We start from the raw sequence: 7542 nt of genomic DNA, 5'->3' as shown, positions 1-7542 counted from the left end.
AGTCTGGATTCACATCGTGATGTCGTGCTGCCTAACCCCAATGAAAGTTTGCAGGTGCTGCTGCGGAAAAGGGTCCCGAAGGTGAGTGGGAGCGTGTATGGTGCGAAAATATTTGGCGCGAAAAGTTTTTTCACGCGCTTGGGATCCAGACGTAACCCGGGCGCCCGTGGAAGGTCCGTGGTGCGGTGTGAAAGCGAATGGCGCACGTGTGAGGAAAAAGTGTGCGCCGGAGCACGAGTGTATGTGTGAAGAGTGCGATACAGAGTGTGCGATGGCCAAAGAGAGTGTGGGAGTGCCCACCAGAGCGCGTGATTGGGTGTGCAACAGGAGATTGCACACCCGTGGGTAAGTGTGTGCTGTGGGTGTGCAGGAATGCACACCCGTGGGTGTTACTGAGGGGGTAACAAGAGAATGTGCGCCAGGGTGTGCGCGAGGATGTGTGATGATAATGGAGTGTGTGAACGGCGTGAGTGCGCCTGAGTGGTGTGCACCTGAGTGTGCAAGAAAAGAGAATGCACGGAGAGAAAGTGCAATAACGGAATGCAGGGAGTGTATGGGAGGTGCTGGAGCACCTCGGTGTGCGAGTGACGAGCGGGTCGCGTGTGGGTGTGAGAATGCGACTCAAGCATCGACGCAGACCGGGCAGCGTTTAGGCCGATGTATAGCCGACGTGAGCTCTCGGGGCGTGGTGCGCTTTGTGTGCTGCGGGGGCCGGCGGGGATCGTTGCCGCAGCGGCATGCACGATTCGGGCCAGGCCCCGCCCTGTATGGTCAGTGCCGCGCCTTGGCGGGAAAGGCGGTCGGCACGGTTCGAGGGGAGGAAGGAGAGGTCGGACCTTTGCCCCCTGGCGGGCGCGGTGCTCCGACCGGGGGAGGTTGGGCCATCGTGCCGGGGACCGAAAGGCTCCGCGCAGAGATGGCGCCTGGAACCTTGGCCCAAGCATGCCTCCTCCCCTGAATCGAAAATGCCGGACGGACCCAACCAACAGGAGACCAACCACCCGCATGCATTGCTCGGCTTTGCGAAGCCGAGCTGTGATGGAATGTATTACCGCACGGAGAGGCTCGAGAGTAGTGGACTAATAGTAATGGCATTGGCGAATGGTAGCTTTACCATTCATTGGGGCAAATGAGCAATAGATTATGGGGTGGCAGTGTAAACTAGCCGAGGGCGGGCTAGGATATTGTTAGGGATTTAGAGATGACAATAGGAGACATGAGATTTAAGTAGAGACATTGGTACAGGTAGAGGGGACGTAGAGAGATTAGATGGACGATAATGACGAGGGAAGTGCTTAGTGTAAGGGAAGACGGGGAAGCACGAGTATTAGAGGGGAGTCGTTAGTTAGATGATGCTGTGTGTGTGTGTAAAAGTGTACAAGTGGTGTATTGAGGACAAATGGAATGGTGTTGAGTGAATTGACTTGCATGGGGTGAAAGTGGAAAAAGGTATGTGAGCACAAGGAGTGTGCAAGAGGACTTGGTGTGTGGAATGAGTAGTGTGGAATGCTTGGTGGGAGTAAATGGTGTGGAATGAGTGGTGTGGAGTGCATGGTGCGTAGGAGTGAATGGGGGGAGGATGGACCCCTTCACGAATACCCGGGGAGGGTAGATTAAAGTTAGGTGGAGGGTTTAGGTGAATTGTTGGATATTGACACCTGTGGTGCAGGTAGTAGCAAAGAAGTGCTTGGATGGGTGCATGTGTCTGTGGAAATGGTTGGGCGTGTGGTTCAATTTGCAGTTATGGTTATTGACCATAATTGTCCCAATTGGTGTCCGGAGTAACCAATTCCCTTGGGGTTTCAATTGCATGCAGTTCGAATCCCTTGGGGGTTATGCTCGGAACGATACCAGTTGGGAGTTATGGTCAATGGCAAAGGTCCGACCTCTCCTTCCTCCCCTCGAACCGTGCCGACCGCCTTTCCCGCCAAGGCGCGGCACCGACCATACAGGGCGGGGCCTGGCCCGAATCGTGCATGCCGCTGCGGCAACGATCCCCGCCGGCCCCCGCAGCACACAAAGCGCACCACGCCCCGAGAGCTCACGTCGGCCTAAACGCTGCCCCGGTCTGCGTCGATGCTTGAGTCGCATTCTCACACCCACACGCGACCCGCTCGTCACTCGCACACCGAGGTGCTCCAGCACCTCCCATACACTCCCTGCATTGAACATGACATTACGTCACCAACTCCCTCGGAGCTTCAGTTGCATGCGGCTCCAATTCCTTGGGGATTGTGGTAGTTGCGTTACCATTTGTAGTTATGGCACTCCGCCACTGGTAGTCTGTCGGCCAGGTGAGGCCGCAGGGAGGCTCTGGGAGCCGGTTAGTTGTCGTGTTGAGTGGGGCCCGAGGATCCCAGGAGGGGACCCGGGTTGCCCAATGCCACAGTGGGCACAGAGGGGGTAAGCGCCAGGAAGGGCCTTCCCCAGTCAGAGTAGTCATGAGTAGTGTTCAATGGGGCCCGAGGATCCAGGAGAAGGACCCGGGTAGCCCAATGCCAGAGAGGGCATCAGAGGGGTGAGAGAGCCAGGAGGGGCCTTCCCCGATATAGGGTAGTCGCAAGGAGCATGGTAAGCTCGGGTGGCGACTTCAGTGGCGGAGGTGCGCAGGTAGGTCGACCTGCTCGTGGAGCCACACGACCCAGCCCCAAAATTGTGCAAAGGCACAGTAAGAAAAATTGGGGAGTGAGACCCAAATTTGGAGGGCACCACAGGGTGGATCAATGGGAATTGGGTTTTAGAACCACATAGTGCAACGATGGCCAATTGAATTGGCAGGGCAAGACCCCGGGTTAGTGTAAGTGAGTTAATGTTATTAGAGTATAGTTGGGATGAAGAAGGCTCTTCGCACCATCCACATCCACTCACCAAGGGTGACAGAACTCCACACCAGGTTTTGTGAACGATTTGAGTGGGTGAGACGCATCTCGACGGGATGAGACATTGTGTGTGATTGCATCTCTTCCTTCTTGGGAGGGATTGGACGACGAATTTGGAATTAGAGGGGGATATGGGAGACAAAACGTAGACGGAATTTGTCAATTGTACATAATGGGAGGGGCAGGGGTAGTGTAGGCTGACATGGGGGGGGGGGAGGGGTGGGTACGAACGGTTAGGGACGAGCTTTCTCTGCTCGCTCTCCCGCGCCCCTCATGTTGCATTGCCTTGCATTGTGTGTACCCTTGCGTCCTTTCCTCCGCTAACTGTGCTTTGTCTTCCTCCCTACCCATGGACCCATTTTTTTGGAGGGGAGTGTGCAGGAACCCTGGACTGTGCAGCGGCACTTGGCTACACTTGTGCGGCGCCCCTGCTACCTTTTGCTGCACCAATACACATTATGGACCACACGTTCTGTGGCCTGGCATCTTTGCTGAGCAGACATTTGCTGCAAACGTTACCTTGCACCTGCGGACCACTGGCTTTAAGGGTGTAGTACTGGTGAACTTTCCAAAATGCCTCTTTTTAAAAAAAACTATGTTTTTACGGTTTAGATTCATACGTATTGTATAAACTCATTCAGTATTTCCTTTAAAATATCTAATGTTATCTTTACACGCAATTTACAAGAAATATAATATTTTGCATGAAATTTGTTATAACTTTAATTTGCATCATTCTTTTGGGCTGAAATTTGGACAGGATATTCAGAATATCAGTTCCTTTAAAATGATGAAGGCTTTTGTTTATAGGAGTAGCCATTGTGGATTTATTGAAGGGACAACCAAGTTTTATCTGGTAATTGGCATAATTAGCTAATTAGTGAACATTTGACATAATTTCACAAAATCCTCTCATCAGGTAGTAGAGTAACATATGTATAATACATGTACCAAGTTTTGTGTGAAAAGAATGATAGGTGACATAGAAGATAGAAGTAGAAATGTGTTCTTTGTTTTTCCTTGTTTTTTATTGACGGTCTAATTTATGCAAATTATATGCATGTAATATGACAAAGAAGCGTTGAAACTGGTCTGAGTTAAAGCCAAGATTATATCTTTCAAGAAAAACTGAAAATTAGATATTAACTTGACTTTGTTTTTGTGTAAAGGCCTCTCAAAGGTACCTATGTAGTTTTCTCAATTTTTCACCAGTACTACACCCTTAAGTGCCGTCAATGTCACGCAGACGGACCACCTAAGATTGGCCCTGCAAATAAAAACGGACACGGTTTGTGCATTTTATACTTTGGTGTGTCAGGAAAGAAGACTTCAAGTTTTTATTATTGCACACCGAAGACGAAGCAGGAAGCAAGAAGACGCAGCCAAGCAGCAAATGTGACATTTATTTTGACGTTTGACTGTGCATTTTTGGTGATTGTGCATTTTTGTGCATTCTGGTGTATTGGTGCATTGCATTGTTGTTTCTCTCCTCCAAATTTCTTTCCCACAAAAGAACAGATCCTGGGTTATAGAGATGTAAATAATTAGTTTCGTCTTGTAAATAACATGCTCCCCACCGGCTTTATGTATAGTTTGAGAATTCATTCCGCAATTCGGTTAGCTGTGCGTGTGAGTCTGTTAGTTAGTACACAACGCAGTAGGTGGGACATATTTAGTGTTGTAAAACTGTCACATACAGGGTGTTAGATTAAATGTAGAGGGAAACCACATCTAAGTGTCACACGTAATTTAAAGAGTAGTCCTGAACCTTGCTCAAAACCGGTCGTTCTCACCTGTGTGGGTTCGGCTCGGGGACAAGCCTGGCGAAGGAGGGGGGCAGTGCTCAGGTTTTGAGATTTGTACATATGACATCATTAAAGGCTAAAGGTTTGCCCCCCATAGTTAGGCCACGAGCAACCCGCAGGCCACCTCAGAGTATTAGCTATGTCATAGTATGTGTGAGTATAGGCCATTTCCACTCGTAATATCTGCGTTGTGTAAAGACATGAGTTTAGTTCCTTTCATTTTTGCACCACCCTCCAATTCCACCTATGGGCATAATTGATCCTGCGCCCCATTTGGCTGATCCCTCAATTTGTTACGCTTTGACTGCCCGCAGCATTCTGTTACACTTTGGTTGCCAGCAGCATTCCCTGCCCTTTGTTCGCTCGCTAGTCGAGTAACACGAGGTAGGCCTGAGTAGAGAGAGGCGCGCGGGGTCTGGGTGGGGCGGCGTCAAGGCAGCGCATCAGAGGCGATGACGGTAAGGGCCACCAGCCAACCAGGGCTCTAAGGGCATGGCGTGATAGAGCGTGGTAAGGCACGTCTGGCAAGTGCTAGAAGGTTCGCGGGGCGTGCCTATAAAAGCCTTTGCACAAAGCCCTTGCACTGGACTGAAGCAAAGGACTCAGAGGACTTCTGAAAAAGGACTGATGCACAGAACTTCGTTGTACAAGAGGACTTGCTACAAAAGGACTTGCTTGAAGGAATTGCGCATTGTAAGGACTCGCAGAGAAGAGGGCTGGAAAGACTTTTACGGCGAGCGCATCGAGAGCACTTCATTGTCAGCGCTTCAAGGCTTTGAACTGTATTCGCCTATTACGTACGCAGCCACGCGAGTGAACGCGGCCATAGCCGCCACAGCCCAGACCCCACCGTTCGCCCCATATTATCCCGTGTGCACCAACGACACGCGGAGAGCTCCTGCCTGCTACGGGATCCATCTTCACAGTACGAGCTGGGGACCAGAGGGAGCTGACCATCCGTGGACGTGCCATCCATCCCTGGACGTGCTGACCTTCATCTGCAATCCCCGTGTGAGTGTCTGTGTGTGAGACGGGCCTGTTTGTCCTGGGAGTAAGTGAAGACTGTTCTTAAGGATTGCCCTGTCTCTCTGCTTCGTCTCGTCATTCATTGTAAATAGTGTAAATAAATTGTGTGTCTTCCTTTCTTCCCAATTTGACCGCTTCTGTGATTTCTCCATTGGCTAAGCGTGGTACGAGTAAGATCGCTAGAACCGGGTTCACCAGATAAACAGCACGGATCGCGTGTACGCACCACTCGGCGTCTCAGCACGCGTGATTCGTGCGGGGCTTATTTCCTCGTTTCTGGGCAGCGCGAGTAATTAGGTAAGTGATTCTAGTCCTACGACCCTACTTCGAGCTGTACGGGAAGGACGTCATAGGTCCCGTGTCCCGTCGGCCAGTCAAAGACAAGGGGACTAACCCCCCCTTGGTAAGGGGAGAAGGCCGGCGCTGAGATCCACAACAGTATATGATTTGCCAGATGTAGGGCGCCCCTTTATATGAACTTTTCTCGAGCATTACTTGGTTCCTCCTAGGAACACAAGGGTAGTCCAGCATACACATGAGATTTTTTTTTTAATGTCCCTTCTTTTCTCTACTTTGAAACATTGCACATACATATATGAGGGGGGCCTTTTCTATGCCCCTGGCATTTTACCCAATAATGTATGACAGGGGGACGATGACCCAAAAGACACCAATTAATTATTGCTTGCGTATGTATGTCCCTTCCACCAGCATTTTGCGGGTTTATTCCCTTTAACATTCATTTTCTCTGCAACCATTGGTCCGGTTGAAATATTATTTTCACCTCAGATATATCTCATGTACAATTTTTAATGGTAATTATGATGTCAAAGGTCACCTGGTATGAGCACCATTTTGTTAAAACCGAAAAACGTTGCACCTCTATATTTCCAAAACCAATCCATGAAAAAAATTAAAGGTGGCTCCTTGTAAAGTATTCCCCATGGGGAATAACAAATGTTAATGATGATGTCATAAATCGACAAGAAGAATGCTTGATCTGATCAGTAGGAAATTTCTTGATCGTGATCTTGGGATAAATAGGTCGAGAAAAATAAATAAATGACGTCATCGATCACGTGGTAAGGCAGCCATATTTTTACAGCGTAGCATGTAAGGCAATGCAGTCTGGAACAGCGTTTGTCTGTTCTTCCGGTGTATGTATGTCCCTCACAAACATCCACTAATCAGAGGCGAGGATCTGGTCACATGACAGGGGGACAGCAGATCCTCCACTCAGCAGATCCGAGCCTGGCTACACCAATGTTAGATTAATTATCGGTCTTGTTTTTTGATACAAGCGCTGACCGAGCCTGTGGATGGATGCCACCAGTCTCCCACCCTGCACTTTACCAGCAGTGCCATGCCGGTGCAGCCAGGGTATTTCTTGTCATGTAACCTGCGTCTATCGTGGTGTCTGCCAGGCCCAGAGAAGTTCGATTTTATCAACGAACATCCTGTTTGTTTGTTGGCATCGTGGGCACATATCAGTAAAAGTTATGGGGTTGTGTTGTTCACTACAATTGTTATTGCTTGCGTTTCTTGTAAATTCCCTCCCCATGACCATCATTCTGGTTATTAAACATACTGTCGTGTACCCGGGGTTAAGACCCCAAGAGGACGAATGGCCAAAACGTGCTTTAACTCCAAGGCGTATACCCAACTTGGCGGTGGTGACACGCGCGGGAAGGTTTGAGGTCTTGCCTGATCGGGAACACACGTAGGGGTTATCCGATCCCCACAGACACAGACGGGACAGCAAAATCCACAATACAAGAAAAGTAAGATTTGACAAATAATGATTTAATGAAAATAAATGCAAGTAACAATGA

This window comes from Myxine glutinosa, chromosome 6 (genome assembly GCF_964187855.1).
Source record: "Myxine glutinosa chromosome 6, kmMyxGlut1.1, whole genome shotgun sequence".
Lineage (NCBI taxonomy): Eukaryota > Metazoa > Chordata > Myxini > Myxiniformes > Myxinidae > Myxine > Myxine glutinosa.
Note: the sequence above shows the minus strand (reverse complement) of the source record.